Source organism: Corvus brachyrhynchos, unplaced genomic scaffold, assembly GCF_000691975.1.
Source record: "Corvus brachyrhynchos isolate BGI_N302 unplaced genomic scaffold, ASM69197v1 scaffold1, whole genome shotgun sequence".
NCBI classification, from domain to species: Eukaryota; Metazoa; Chordata; class Aves; order Passeriformes; family Corvidae; genus Corvus; species Corvus brachyrhynchos.
Genome location: NW_008237222.1, coordinates 10,634,000 through 10,647,782, shown reverse-complemented (window position 1 = coordinate 10,647,782; position 13,783 = coordinate 10,634,000).

The following is a 13,783-nucleotide window of genomic DNA, read 5'->3' as shown; positions in this document are numbered from 1 at the left end:
TCAGGATCCTTCTGCAGGATTACCTTGTGGCCTTAGGATGTGGGCAGGGACAGCCCTGCCATTGCCACCAGCCTGCCAGCGCCACCACAGAGCTGTGCTGTGCATCTCCCATTTGGCCTTGCATCCAGTGACTCCACCTCTGCAAGCAGGACAGGATCCCTCAGAGGTTCCCTGCACAAAGTCCCTCTCCCACTCCCTTTGCACCCAAGGCTTCACTGGGATCCCCTCGGCACAAGGGTTGTGCCACTGCCGTGTTCACCCATCACCCAGACCTGCCAGGCTTGGGATGTGGGCAGGAAGGAGTGACAAGCTGCTCTGGCTCTTTTGGAAGCTGTGCTCCATCACCTCTCCAGCTCTGCACTGGGCAGAAGGGTTGTGTGATGAGCAATGATTTGTCACCCGAGTCCCCCACACAGCTCAAGGCCAGGGTCTGGCTGCCTTCTTTGAAGTGCTGCTTGCCAGCCAGTCCCCTCATTTGAGCTCTTGTCTCCGAGGGTCACCTTCAGTGCTTGATGCTGAGGACAGTGGAAAGCAGATGCTCCTTAATTACGCTGCAAGATCTGAGGAAAGGCCTGACATTTGCTGAGGCGCCACCTGTGCTTCCCTGGTTTACTTAGTGGCTTTGCCAAGGATGTGACAGAGAATGGAGGGCTTGATAGTGAAAAACACAGGTAATACTCTAGTACATGCTGAGCTCTGTTGAATATCAAATGTACATGAGGAGAATCAATCTCTAAAACTGTGAGAACTCAGAGAAGGCAAACCTTCTGATTGAAAAGTTATATAGTAAATTGTGTTTTATTCCCTTCCCTCCCAGGAAGAAACTCATACGTTAATCCCACTATTAATCAGAATAACTTGCACCCACCTTTGAGGCTTTCTTCTCCAGCACCCAGCTGGGAGTGATGCCTGGTCCATGGGTGGGGAAAGGGGTGTGAGTGTGATGGGCAGCATGGCAAAAGCCACCACAGGCTATTCCCCCCGAGCACATCACTAAAGGCTGGATTTTAAGGCTGAAATGCCTGTCTTTACCGCAGCACCCCACTGTCCACGAGGAAAAGACGAGGAGGAGGCACTGGCGTGGGCTGAGGTCTCTGGCTCTGCAGCAAGGGCTGGGCTGGATTCCCCCAGTTCCCCCAGCGGCCCTGTGGACACCCGGACTGGGAAGGGTACACTCCTGGTGCCATCTAGTGGCACTGGAACATAAAAAGGGCCGTGGCTCTTTAATGTTTATTATTTGCGTTATTATTGTGGGGCATTACAGGGAAATATGCCTACGTGAAATATCAATTGTGTGGGCTGGGAGTGGCCCCTTACCAGAATGTGAGACTTGCAGGATAACAAAACGCTGGGAACTTTGCTGTAAAGTAGGGTGCACAGAGAACTTAGATGTCTCTGCCTGCAAAATAACCAGCAGGTTTATGGGAAGATTGGAAAAGACAGTGATGAGCAGGATAGTTGGGATGTGTCCTGTGCTTTAGAGAAACAGCTGGAGCTTGTGAGTGTGTAGAGGAGAGGTTAGGAGGCAGTGCTGCAGAGCCAGGACCCAAGGACCTGATTTCTTCCCACTCCACAGCAGCCAGGCTTCCTGCTGCATTAAAGGACTTTAGGATAAGGTTTTAGTTGGCTTAATCCAACCTAAGGCCACAGGTTTCTGCCCTCACCCCTGCGTGCCTCCTCACCACCCTATCGTGTGGCTCCACTTCTGAGACAGCAAATTAGCAGCCAAAATAAATAGTTGTGCATGGGTTTGCCTCTCCTATTTGCTTTTCAGGAGCTCTGGTTAAATCTCTCGGAGCTCCAGCTGCCAGCTTCACACCCGCTAACTCTCCTGTCTCCTATTGCTATCCTGGTTTTCAACCTGGTCCCAGCTGCCCTTCCTGAGCTGCCCCCCCAGGAGCTGTGGTTACCTGTCCTGTCCAGCTTGGCTCACACAGCCTGTATGGGGCCATAGCATATTGCCACAATGGGCTGTTCTAAAAGGGGTGCCAGTCTGCCAGCTAAAAAAAATGGACTGAGTTTAAAGCAGATGCCGGGAAAACCCCTGTGTTTCAGGGCTGGGACAAAGTACTAGCAAGAGCAGACTGTCTGGAGCTGTTTGTTAAATCATATACCCTTGCAGGGGTTTGGAAAAATTGTAAAGTCAATCTTGGTTAACAGATGAGTGTGAGATTTTTTTCTTCACTGGATTCTACCCTCTGAACTTCTTCACACTGATCTTTTGTGCCGGACAAAATGAGCTTGTGCTATGAGGAATGATGTCATTTTATTCCCTTCCAGGCTGCCCAGTGCTGAGAAAGATTCAAATCTTCATTCCCAGACGCTTGCTGCAGCTCCTGCTGATGGTGCCGCATGGTCCGTGGCCCATTTTGCCCATGCTGGGGTCTCATCCAGCACGATCCAAACTTTGGAGGGAGAGGAGGGTCTGGGAAGGGGAAGAATAACCCATGCTGAGGTGTTGCGGCTCAGGGAGAAGCTGGGGTAGATGTTAAGCATGAGCTTTTTATTGAGAGATCTGTGGAAGAGGGGGGAGAACCCTCCTGAGCACAGGCTGAGGGATGACCCCTCAGCACAGCACCAGCAGGTCCCCTGGCAGAGGGGCCGCGCTCAGGACAGCCCCCAGCCCTGCCCTGCCTGTGTCACTTCGTCCCCTCCAAAGAGAGGGTCTGACTGCCCCAGCCCCAGCGGACCCCCGGCTGCCTTCTCCCGGCTGCCGAGCGCCCGTGTGGAGCCGGGATCCGCCACTAGATGGGAGTAAAACCTGCGGGAACAGCCGCGCCCACGCGTGGGGGCGCGGGACGGGGGATGCCCCTCAGGGTTCGCACGGGAGGCTTTCTCCTGCGAGACACGGGCCCAGCGCCAGTGCCGACTGTCGCCCATTGGCAACTGGTAGCTGATGTTCCTGAGCCCTGTCCCACCGACTGTCAGCTTTAAAACTCAGGGCAGTGGAGCTGGGCTCATTTGCAGAGACAAATCTGCCTCCTCTTGGGACCACCGTAAGACCGATACGGGCTTCAGCCCTGTCCTAACACCCGTCTGGGCCCTGGGGTTGCTCCCTGGTCCCTCAGTCTCGAGGGGCTCCCTTCTCCTGTTTACACTTAGGTCTCCCATAAAATCGCCACCAACTCACTCGTCTTTCCTCCCTGGAATGTCAGCCCTGGCAAAAAAGCTGTGCCCATCCTTGCTTTGCCTCCTTGCCTGCCCTGAGGAAAGCCCTGCAGCCAAGCTCCACTGCCTCAATGGGGTTTGCTCACCCCGGGGCTGCTGCAGCTGGCCCTGGCTCAGGCCTGTGCCCAGAGGACAACAGGTGTTCTGGGGAGTCCTGTGGCAGGACTTTGTGCTGCAAGGGGAGAATGCCATGAGGAACAGGGTGCGCTGTGTCATAGCTCAAACCTGTGGTGGTTTCTTTATAAAGGTTGTCCTGGGCCAGTGGGGATGTAACAGGGAGCCTCCTGCTGTTTCATGTCCTGCATGGTCATTGATAACTGTCAGCAGCACTTTCTTGGCTCCTTCTTAAACCAAACAAGGCCAGGCTGGTGGAACTCAGACCACAATATCATAATCAAAAATAGTCATGCCTGAAATGTTTTCCCCAAGAGTGCCTGATAGCCAGATGGACTGGGATTATTGTGAGCACAGTGGGAAATGTCTCTGTGTACCCAACACTTGCTGCAGGGAGGGAGGAGAAGTGGCAATGACTGCAGGAGCCAAGTGCCCATTTCCTGTGAGGCAGACTGAGGCTCAAGAAACAGAGCTCTGTCATCATCTTCCCTACTGCCTACCTAAAATATAGTACCCTGGAGGAATGTGGAGCTGCCAGTGAACCTTAGGCATTCACAATATATGAGGAAGAGTTGAATGAGTGGTTTCCTGAGACTGATCAGGGAAGAACTGCCATCACACGACCAGGGCTTTGTATCAAACCATTGTGAAGTTGAATTTCCCTGAAGACTGCTTTGCCTTCCCTGCTTTGTCGTGGCTTCCCATCCTGCTATTGCACTTCTTTCTAGAAGCAATTTTTACCTCTTTGAGGGCCTACTTTCTTCTTTAAATTAAGCTGTGTTGGTTCCTTCAGTGCTTACTCAGATGTCACATTTCTGGTCTGTCAGTCATTCTCCCTCTTGCCTTTTGGAATCTGGAGTGCCAAGAGCGGACACTGCACAGTAGCCAAGCTATGACGATGACAGCTGGAGTAGGGGAGTTTCTTTCCGTGTTGTCCTAGTGTCACTCCTTTTTGCATTTCCTAGCTAGAGGCTTCCTTTCTCACAGCAATGTGCTGACACAGCCTGTTCGTGACCTGTCATTAGTCCGGAGTGTTTGAATTTTTGCGGAGTTATTACTGAATGGGCAATTTCCTCTCAGTGTTTGTACAGTTGTTTACTTCTGTTGCATTGCCATATGCTGTTCTTGTTGTGTTTGAACTGCATTCTATTGGTTTTTTAATTTTCCTGGATAATTCTGAGATGAGATTCTGTCCCCTGTCTCTGGCCACCATGCTTGCAGTCCCTGAGTCTCTCGTAAGCGTTCTCTGCATTTCAGCATTCAAATCATTAATGAATCTGGCTCAGATGAGGATCCTGTGGACTTGCAGTCAATACCCCCTGTGGTTTTGCTCAGATCACGGATCTCTATCCAGTTTTGTGTCTGCCTCCCAGAACCTTTGCAAGAGTGGACCCCCAGCCCGAGGTCTGTATGTCCAGAGAAAGGTGTGGTGCTTCCCAGGCCTGTGACAAGCCACGGTCAGAAGTCGTCTCTCCCTCATTTATTTACATGAATGGTACTTGAGACAGCGTTAAAAATCTTGTTAAAGTCAACAGCCCCAACCATCCCACCTGAACATGAATAAGAACTTCTTTGCTGTGAGGGTGACTAAGCAGTGATTTTCAAAAGGAGCTTGGGCACAATCCTGAGTAACATGGTCCAGGGGACCCTGCTTGAGCAAGCAGGTTGGATTGGTGTCTTGGTTTGAAAGACAGGTGTCTGCCAAGGAAGGCAGGAGTCTCCCTTGAAATGGAAAAAAAAGAATTGCAACCGCCTTCCCTCCGAATTATTATGATTTTGAAATTAAGGGGCTTTCAGGCAAAGATATGAGGAACAAGTATAACAGTTCTTTACTATTATATATCTGTATGTGTATAACCAGTCAAACAAACAGCAATAACTATGGCAGTAACAGGAAACAATCACAAACCCAGTGCCAGCCTTCTCGGCTGTCGGGCCCTTTCCCCTCGGATGCAGTTCCGCTCGCAGCCGGCAGGGGTGCTGGTGGCTCCCAGTGATCAGGGCAGGTTCGATGGTTCCCCCGCGGCTGCAGGGGGTGCTCTGGAGTGAGCTCGGGGAGCAGGCGGCACTGGTGCCCTGGGATCCCGGGGAAGGATGGAACAAGGGCTTCACAAACCGCTGGGCAGCTGGCCCCGGTGTCCAGCCGGACTTTCGGGAACAGCAGGCTGGAGCGGCAGGGGGGGGCGGCCGGGGCGGGAAAGGCGGGCTTGGGAATCCTGGGGTTTCTCCGGCAGAAGGAAGGCAGCCGGAAAAGCAGAAGTCTGCAGTGCTGACGAATTCCTTCCAGCCTCCCTGTCCATCCAAAATGCTGAGAACTCACCGCCCACAAGCCCACGTGAAAGAGAGTAGTACAGCTGGACCTCTCCCCCTGTGGCCTGGTCTTTTGTTTTTTTTAAGCACCCAAGTAATTTGTCCCCCTGGCAACATGTATGGGGAAAATTCTTTAAGAGAAAAAGAAAACAGAAGGAGAACTCCTAAAACCCCAACAACTGGATGACCTTCAGTGGTGCCTTCCAACATTACCCATTCCGCGATTCTGCGATCAGCAGCTGCTCTGCTTTCAGGCAAGTGAAACTCCTGCCCTGGAGGGAAAGCAAATAGATTTAGGCAGAGCAAATTTGATTAAAACAGTCTTGGTGTATTGTCTTGGTATTATTCTCATGCTGAAAACTCTTTAATTCTACTGATATTTTTCTAGGAAATGTCTTTTAAGATCAGCACTGCTTGCTCTTGCCCAGAGAGTGACCTCCCTCTTGGCCACTGAGGTGGATGACCGGCTGCAGGAGGGCTTTTCCAAATATGCTGTGCTGGGACAAGTTGGGTGGATGAAATCCACCTCTGGAAGCCTCTGGTTTATTTAGGCTGCAGTGGGTGGACAATTTGTTAGCATTATCTTACTTCACTGACTTTTTGCCAGCATCATTGGCATAAGCAGCCCCCTCTGCATGTGTGACCTCCCCTGTGCTAGTGCAGCTCTTGGGGGCTGGGCAAGTGGTGAGGGGGATGACAGAGGCCAAGGCTTCTGCTGGAGCAGGTTCACCTCTGACCACTTAAAATTGTATTCCTGTGGTGTTTCTCAACTCTCGGTACTGGCATCTGTGCTTCAGCTTTCCAGTTGCTCCCCAGATGCCTGTGCCACAGTTTTACGTTCATCTGGAATTTGAACAGCTTGTTTTCTTTACATAATTCCTTCTTGAACTTCAAGGGATTAAGGAATTTATGATTCAGCTGAATTCCCAACATGCTGCACATCCTCCTACTGGATTGGGAGGTTTCTTCATGCCTTTAATATTATGTCCTGAGGAGCTTCTTGCTCCTCTAAATTCCTCTTTCCTCTTAGACCAACCTGCCCCAGGGTCTCTCCTGTTTTATCTGTGTCTGTTACCTGCTCTCACTTACTTCATTTTTCCAGTTCCTTCCATCCTGAGAATTGACATTACTCTGGTCCTCCCATGCCTGGTCCTGTTTTCCTCTGCCCAGAGCTGGATCCTTTCTCCCACCCATGAAGAGGGGGATCAGAAAAGCAGTACTGAACCCTGTGTACTCAATGCAGGGGTGAGGAGCACTTCCCAGGGCATCAGTGGAGGCTCAGGCTCACAAGGGGCATCCTTAGAGTTGAAGCTGGCAGCCCCCAGGTACAGCTAAATTGAGCTTCTCTGGAAGGAGTCGGGGAGACAGCAGCAGAGCAGGGGATCCTGGAAGGAAAGTGTGGTCTCTCCAAAACAGCAGACTGGGGGATATTAGAGGTCTGAGGAGGGGGATAGCCCAGAGGCTGAGGGCAGCCATGCCGCACCCCCATGGGTGCCTCCAATGCTGACAGCGTCTGCTCAGCACAGGGCTCTTTTGGAAATGGGAGCTACCCTGAGTGGGTGAACTCCAGATTAACCACTTCTGCAGCTGAGCTTCAGGCTGAAAAGTCTGCAGGATCCGTGGGGACGCTAAGGCACACGGCCCTGGGCATAACTATCACACATCAGTGCTGTGCCTTAGTTTCCATTCTAAAGCTGCAGTGCTGCTGCTGCATGTCCTGTCGTGTTTTGTCAGGCGTGTCCCAGCTGTGGGAAGGTGCAGGGGGTTTGTCTGTCCTGTCTCACTGCAAGGCCCTGCAGGCAAACCTGGGCTGGTGTCTGGCTCATTTGTGTCCTGGTCTTCAGCAGAGTCTGAGCTGCCAAACCCCCCGGGTTAAGGTGTGTGTTTAGGGCTGTCCCTTTCCTATACCAGCAGAATGCTGGGGCTTTATTTAAGGGCTGTAAGGATGCAGGAAAAGAAGTGATTCTGGTAAATCACATGTCCCTCCAAGGATTTTGAAACTGTCCAGGCTGCCAGACATGACACAAGCTCATATTTCAGCATGCTTTAAGCACTGTGTCAAAGCAAGGCTGTAGCTACCAACAAAGGCAGAGCGTGTCCTGAGTAATTTGGCTGGAAAATCCAAATTACTAAGATCCCAGTTCTTCCATTTGTGGACAAATGACAGAACACTGCACTGGAGGAACAGCACTCTGGGTTCATTTAGGTGCCATCTGATTTCCATTTTCATAAAAACAGAGATGTTTATGTTAGCCTCCAATGTTTTGCACAATGCTGGGCTCCTTTGGTTTCAGCACTGATGAAATTCGCCTTTCACCTCAGATAGGATGCAGATGGGTGCCTTTCTCCCGGCCATAAGTGGGGGCTGGAGACAATTCCTGTGCTGGCCAGGTTCTCCTGGGAATGCCAGGCCCTGCCAGCACAGGCAGGGCAGCACTGCTGTGCCACTGCGGTGCTGAGAGTTCGATACCAAGAGCAAAGACTGTTCCCCAGCCTGAGCTGACACCTCCAGCATCACCCCCGGGCTGTGCTTAGAGCTGATGTCAGGGGGCTTGGACACAAGGGTAGCAGCCTGTCCTCTAACAGCCACTAGTTTTGGAAACGAAAGTTTTGTTGTTGGCCAGAAGGATCTCCACTGAAGTCTCTACTCCATGCCTGCGTGCAGGAGAGACATGTCCCAGTAATGGATGTGTGGTCAGCAGAGGGTTCAGCGGATGGGTCTAGACCATGAACAAGCTGGACTTGCATAACCTGGCAAAAAGGAAGACAAAGGATAATTTAACATCAACTCACATGAAGGGTGGTTACAATGGTGACAGAGTCAAAATTTTCTCAGTGTCAGCAGGTAACACACCAAGGGAAAATGGGCACAGGTTGTAGTTTGGAAAGTTCAGGTTCAACATCAAGGGAAAACTTCTTCCCTAGGGGATGATTCAGCCCAGAGAGGTGGCAGACTTGCCACTTGAAGGTTGTTCAAGACTTCTCTAGGCAAAACCATAGGATGACCTGAGCTAGTATTGGCAATGGTCCTGCTTTGAGTGGAAGGTGGAGTGGAGCCTCCAGAGCCCACTTCCAGCTCTGAGCCCTGTGGCCAGGCCAAACTGACTTACAGCTTGTGTGAGTGCTTATGTGTAATGGAGCATGTCTTCTCACCTGCCTGAAAATAAACAGGAAGTGAGAGCTCTGTGGGCTTTGGCAAGTTTGATGCAACAAGGGAGGTAGATGGACCAGAGGGCTGGTGAAGGACGCATCTGTAATTTTACAACACTGACCTATTGTACTACGAGAAAGGACAAACAAAGAGAGGGGAAACATAATAGACTATAGGGGTTTGCATCTCCTCAAAGGCAGGAGTCTTCTTCTTCACCCCACACTATGTGGGACAGACAAAGTCCCTACCAGGGACCAGATAAGAGCAGAATAGAAGGACAGGAATTTCCCTGTGTCACTGGATGATCCTTCCCAGTCTGAAGCATGTTGCCATCAAGGACCTACATTTTTGTATTGCTTCCTGGGAAGCAAGGCCTCCCAAGAGGCTGTGGCAAGGTTGGAATTTCCCACAAGGCCCTGCTTTCTCAAGTAATTGAACCAAGAAGTGGTGCTTGCTTGGAATGTTTGTTCTTGTTGACATGACTGAAGCATAAACACATGTCCCAGCTGCACGCGAGGACATGAGGCAGAGCTCCAGGCTCCCTTTAAGTCCAGAGTAAAAAGATTTGGGAGTTTTTTATGAGGTAAAGTTGACTGGAATTAATAAATGCAATTTATGGAATTTATAAATGGTCTCTTGTAAAGACATCTTCTGTATTTTACATAGCATCATCTTTGGTTTGTTTTTCTACTGGTGACAAGAAGAAAGAGAAGAGAAGATGATTTTTGTGAAGAAATATGAGAACACTGATTTACCAATCTGACTTACACTGCCTTTGGAATTGAAAATGAGGTTTGGCAGTGTCTGAGGGTGACCTTTCACAGTGTCACTCACTGCTTCTCTTGAACCTCTGGGCACTACACCAAAATTATTAAAATAAACACAATTTTTGGGTAGTATGGAGCCAAATGACCCAATGCACAAACCTCAAACATCTGGGGCATCTGGGAGCGGGTGCAGGATGGCAGCATGGCTCAAGCCAAACATCTCTCCATCCCAGCATCCTCTACATGCCAGTGTCAAGAATAGATGCCCAGGGATAGCTGGAGTGGTGGGAGAGGCATGAACCACCCCCTTGTATTCTCCCATACCCCAACACTTTTCAGCTTACACATTTCTTGAGCCAGAGCAGTGTCTGTGTTTGAGAGCCCTCAATGCTGTTTTGTTCTTCCTGCCCCTTCTCCAGGACTGTTTCCTGCTTTCAGCTGAGCTTTTAGTAACCACAGCATCCTGCAGCAGGAGCTGCTGCAGCCTAATTACACCTTGTGCAAAAAAAGCTTCAGTTTTCTGGTTTTGGGTTATGTACCTACTGCCTTCATCTGATACCACTTGTGTGGGAAGAGACAGTTTTCCTCTTTCCACCCTATTTAGTCTTCCACTATTCTGCAGACTCCCATCCTCAGCTGGCCCATTTCCAGCCTGAATAGTCCTGTCCTGCTCATCCAGAAGCTCTGCCATGTCTCTGCTCTGGACCTTCTCCTCTGCTAGCACCTCTTTAAGGTGGAGGGATCCAAACTGGACCAGTTCTTGAGCTCGGGCTGCCATGAGTTTTTGTTTGACATGATTTCCTGCTCCTGATTTGTTCACTTCCCCCCCCTCTCTTAGTAACTCCTCACATTGAATTTGAAGTTTCTTCTCTCTTCCTTTCATAGGTAACATTTCCACAGTGCTATCTGCCCAGGGTCTCATTTGGCTCCCCTGTTTTGTATGTAAAACGAGAATTTGCTTCCGTTTGCATAATCTCCTCCGCCACTTGAACACCTGTTTGCTAAACATCGTAAGGTCACCTTTACTGCCATGAGCCATTTGGTGTCATCTGCAACAGCTGTCACCTGCCTGTCCACCTAGCCCAGGTTTCTGCAGAGATCCCAGCACAACCCTACATAGAAGAACAGCCCTCCAGTATGAAAATTTCACCTTATTTCCCATCTTTGCTGTTACTTGTCCTTGTGAGAACCTCTCACTCACCTGTTGCTCCCCAGTTTCTCTCCAAGCCTATGGCGAGAGCTTTCCAAGTGCCTTTTGGAAACCTCATTCGGCTACAGCCTCTCCCCTGTGCTCCCTTGCTCCCCATCCCTGAACCCCTGTGGGTTGGTGAGGTGCCAGGCTGGGCTGGTTCTTCCCTGGTGAATCACCATGAGACAGGCCAGAGGGGTGCTGGCCAGGTGCTGGTGACGCCTGACACAGGGGCCCACACTTGGTGGGTATCCTCCAGGTTATTTGAAGACATCCAAGGGCTGCCTTTGCTGCAAGGTCTGTGCCTGCTGCCCTGCAGATCCTGATCTGGAGGGAGCTTGCTGGTCCCTGCTCCAGTGAAGGACACTTCCTGGGCATTGGGCCACACTGCAATGGGGTTACTGATGCTTTGTGCTCCTCCAAGGCTCACCCAACAGTTTTATGCCCTTTGCACTTGAATCTGCTGCAAAAGGAGACAGATCTGCCAGGTTTCCTAAGGCTTTCCACCTGTCTGTCCAAGCATATCACAGACCTACCCTTTCTCCTTCCACACACTACATTTGAGTTTTGCATCCCAGGGCAGATGGTTTCCTCTGTGTTGTCACCAGCACTTTGAATTTTGTTTCACAAGAATCGTAGAGAGGCAGATGGGGACTTGCTGGTGAGGCTGCTGCCTTACACCAGGGGTGTCCCAGATGTGGTCTGGAAGACATCCTATGGGGACAATCCACAGCACCCATAACAATGGCATTCCTCCTTGCTTCTGATCATCCTGGAAGTTGTTCACTCAGTTTCAAGCAGACATGCTTTGAAGCTAAAACTGTGAGTACAGAGAGGGTCCTCAGCTTTAGATCTTGTAGATGTCTTTTTTCAAAGTGGAAAGTCAATATGTGACAGGATCATTGTGACAGAGAGTAATGGTGTCTGTGGAAAGGACACACAGATGATAGCTGAGGTAAACAGATGATTTTCTGGGGTTACTTAATGGTAAAAACAGTAATTTTTTTTGTGGTGGGGAAATGACCCATTTGTGAGTGGGAGGGAGTGCATGTGTTTAGGGATGCTGTTCATGTGACAGTCACCCTCACATGGCGTGTCCCATGTGGGGCTGGCCTCTGCTGTTGGCTTACAGCAGTGCAAAGCCCATGGGTTCCAGAGCAAGATACAGACAACTTTGAATACAGGAAAGTGATATAAATTGCCAGATTTCCAGGAGCCCCCAGAAACAAAATTGTTCCAAAGCTGTAGAGTTTCTTTAGGCAGGTCCTGAGACCCTGAGACAGTGTGGAAGTGGGCAGCTGCCCTGGGGCATGGGGTGGAATTTGGGTTATTCCCTCCAGCCTGGTTTGGCTGGGTTGCTCTCCTTGGCCAAGGACACAATAACCTCTCTATGTCCCTGCTTTCTGTAGGGTAGTTAAAAACTTGCTTGTTCCAGTCTGCAAAAGCTGATTTACAAATGAAATAAAACCTCTAGGGCTGTGACACTCATCCTTCAGCAAGACCAACCCCTTTCTGGAATACACCAAGGAGCTCTGGGAAGAAAATTCTGCCTCAAAGCATTAACTTCCTGGAGCTATCCTTCTGTGGGAAAAGACAGTGTTTCAAGACCTAATGTCCTTCCACATCCTGGTCTTTTCCCAGCATAAATAGCTGCCTGGTGTTTTCTGACCAATTAACCTGGGTTGATTGAGATGCAGGTTCAGTATGTGTCTGGCAGCCCAGGGAGTACCGCAGCCATCCCAGCTCAACATGAACAGACATGATCAGGGACAATGGAAAATTTGATGTAAAATCCTGTGGTAAGAATTCACTGACTTTGTTTGAGGTTGGAAACTTTCAGATAAAGAAGTGAAACTGGACCATGCAACAAAGAGAAAAATGGGAGTTATCCACTGAGCAACTAGTGACACAGGGAACATACAGGAGAAGTGACCTGCTGTGGCAGAGCTGTGGTCTTGCTGCACCAAGATATTGCAGGATCTTTACATCTTCTCTGATTCCTGTGTCCATCATTTCTGTTATTCCCTGGATATGACTGTTTTTAAGGGTGAAGACTGGCACCAGGTAGGCAGCAGAGGGGTGTGGGGCAGCAAGAGCAGCAGGAAAATATTATCTGTTGGTCCTACTGCAAGGGTGGTGAGGTGTGTTTCATCATGCTGGAGCAGGAATAGCTCTTCCAGGTTGACTTTTCCTTTTTCACACAGATTCCAGCATGGATGATGATAAAGGTGCTGGAGGAGAGGAGATAAACAAGAATGGTGGCAACATATGGTAACAGCATCGTCTGATGGGAGTCCTGATGAGAATGGCTATGGTCCAGTACAACTGAAACCACCCATGAAGTGTGATTAGACTAATTTGCACAGTTCATGAGCTGTCCATTCCTCATGTCCTTGCCACATCAGTTTTGCAACAGTTAAAAAAAGAAAACAAAACCCAGCCATTCATGGTGGTCAGGGAAGGAATGCAAGACCCAGAAGTCCCACAGGGATGCTCTCTGTCATCTCTGTCCAGGCCCCAGCAGCATGCACTACTGGGACTTTCCAAGTCACATCTTGCATCTCCTTGCTGGCGCCTTTTGCACCACAATGCCCCAAGTATTGCACAGTAGATACCAGGAGGGAGGGCGGTGGGCTAGTTTTCTCCACTGCCAAACTCATTGCCTTAGCCTGATTGAAAATGTAAGCTGGTCTGGTGGCCAAAGAGTGCCCAGGTACCTTTGGGCCCGGGCTCAAAAACCAGCTGCGAGACCACAACATGAGTCCCAGGGCCAGGCACATCTGTGTTTCATCTCGTGGTCTGTAAAATGCAGATCAGCCCTTTTTCCCAGTGCACAGAGGGAATAAAGTTGTCACTGAGCTTTGATCCTGGGCACAAGGGACCATCTAAATAGATGGTTGTTCCATGGAGGGACAAGGGCAAGAACCTCTTCTCCCACTGAAACAGCAGTGGGGTTTGAGTTGGTGGGAACACTGTGGGATTCTGCAGCGCTATTGCTGTGCATGTGGTCTGAAAAAAAGTGTAGTCCACTTCTTGAAGAATCTTTTAGCTTGGCTTGATTCCATTTACATTGTCAGCTGAAGC